Source organism: Pinus tabuliformis, chromosome 8 (assembly GCF_031772625.1).
Source record: "Pinus tabuliformis cultivar Carrire ecotype Pingquan chromosome 8, CPIR1, whole genome shotgun sequence".
Taxonomy (NCBI): Eukaryota; Viridiplantae; Streptophyta; class Pinopsida; order Pinales; family Pinaceae; genus Pinus; species Pinus tabuliformis.
This window is the reverse complement of record NC_142294.1, coordinates 515,621,981-515,624,338: the sequence shown is the minus strand read 5'-3', so window position 1 is coordinate 515,624,338 and position 2,358 is coordinate 515,621,981.

Here is a 2,358-nt window from a genome sequence, read left to right as displayed (position 1 = left end):
TCGCTCATCAACTAGCTCGGTCAAACTCCATCGTTGATCTGCCTTGCTAGATTTGACAGCTATCACACCATATCGTGTGGATTTCTGTTTGATCGTGATCCAGCTGAGGGCACGCAAAATGGGTGGTTTCCTCGTGCTACGTGTCGGCTGGGGAGGATAATCGCGTGAAATTTGAGAAAACCGCTTACAGCTTTGAGGGCACATGAAATATTGCTTACCGCCCCATAAACCCTCTCCCTCATTTCTGCACGTTCCGTTAAGTGCTCCAATTTCCATGGTCAATCTGTCTTCTGATCTGACAGCCATCACATCACCCGGTACCATTTCCGCAAGTCTCTTTTGCCCACAATATAATCCCAACCGTCCGTCTCCGGTTTTCCCCATTCGTTCATATATTCACTCAACCACTTGTGATATAATCTCCATCATTCATCCTGTAGTTAACCATGTTCACCCATCTACCTAAGTACCCTCCTGCGATCTAATCTTAGCCGTTCTTTTTCCTTTCACTCGCCTGATCCAACGATTCTCAGGTGTTATTTCTCCCTCACATCCTTTTTTCACCAATTTGACCTCCGACTGCTTCTTCCACTTAGACACAGACTTCGCTTAGTTTCCATTGTTTACCCCTTAGTCTAGTTTTGATGCTTTTACTTTTTCAACTTAGATAATTACGATTAGATTAGTGATTAATCTAGTAATCCTACTTAGCATAGTTGTTTAATTAGTTAGCTAGGGTCTGGAATGAGTTTAGCATTACATGATTGCTTTCTTCATTTTTGCAGTAGAATATCTCTCCCCTAGAATAGGTTTGCTCTCCTTCTATCAAAATCAATATTCTTTTGACCCTATAAAAGTCTGGCTTGGAACCCATGGGGTCTCTTTCCAGATGAGCATTGACAACAGGCAGTACCTTCACTTCAAATTGTGTATATAGCACATTCACCTCCAAGTTTGTATGAACCCTAGGTTGATAAGTAAAGCTAGTAGCCTTGGGAGTTACAGTATTCTTGCTACAATACCTAGGCTCATCACTTTTTGGTGCCGTTGCCGAGGAGGTGTCAGAGTAAGATGTGAATTACTGTCTTCTTCTATTTCTAGTCTCTAACTTTCTTTTCTTCTACTTCTAGTTTTAAATTTTCTTCCATCAATTTGTTTATGCAAAAGTAATCTAGTTTCTTTCTTTCATTTGTCATTTATCTGCATTCCTCTCCATTCTCTAATAAGCCATTTCAATTCAGCAATTAGTTTCCTTTTTGTTAGTAGTTTTTCATTCAATTAGTCAATTTCATTCTGCAAGTAATTTTCTTTTTTTCAGAAGTCTTTTCGTTCAATCAACAATTTCAATTTTGCAAAACAAAAAAATATTTGCATTAGGCATATTTAATTTCAAAAGTAGAAAATTGCATTGCATTATAGTTTTCCATTCAATCATAAAACAAAAACAAGAAAATTCTCCAACACCAATCCAACCCCCCCATCTCATCATGTGGTGCGGTAAGAGCCACATCACCATTCACTCTTGCAGGTAGAAGAAGAAAATGGCAAAGAATGTAGAAGAAATGGACGAAGACAATGATAGTGAGGAAGATCCTCTCAGATTTCCCATTCAAGATATTGATGGTAGTGTGCACATGAAGAACATCCCTCCATCCTTTCTTCCAAAATTTTATGGTCTAGGGTTAGAGGATGTAGGAAAATTTATCTTTGAGTTTTATATTGTTTGTAGATCTTATGGTTACTTATCAAAAGCTCAAAAACCGAGATTGTTTCTAGCAACTTTAAAGGATAGAGCTCTTAGATGGTTCATGAGCTTAAGGACTAATTCAATAAGATCATGGAATGATATGCAAAAGATATTTCTATACAAATATAAATATCATGATCTTAAAGAAGAAATCTTTAGAATGAATCAAAGAGAAGATGAGAGTCTCGAGGATCTAATAGATAGGTTCATGTACAATGTTAAGAGGGAAAAGCTACATCACTTAGGATCTAACAGACTAAAAACCCTCTTACTTAGAACAATTAGAGATGAATGGATTGATCTCCTTAATATCATGAGTAAAGGTGATGTATGTCAACTATCATTTGAGGAAATTTGTGAAACATGAAAACACATATCAAGAGGAAAAGCAAGGGTAGGTAAATCAACATCAAGATCAGTAAGTCAAGCTAAACTTGTAAATTTGGTTGATGATTTTAAAGCAAAAATTCTTAGTAATGTAACAAAACAAGTAAAAATGTTCAGAATGCAAGATGAAGAAAAAAAAATGCTGATATTTTTGTTGCAGAATCACAGGATGTTAGACATTGTCCATCATTACCAAGGTTGAAGAAAGTTCACCAGGAGGACAA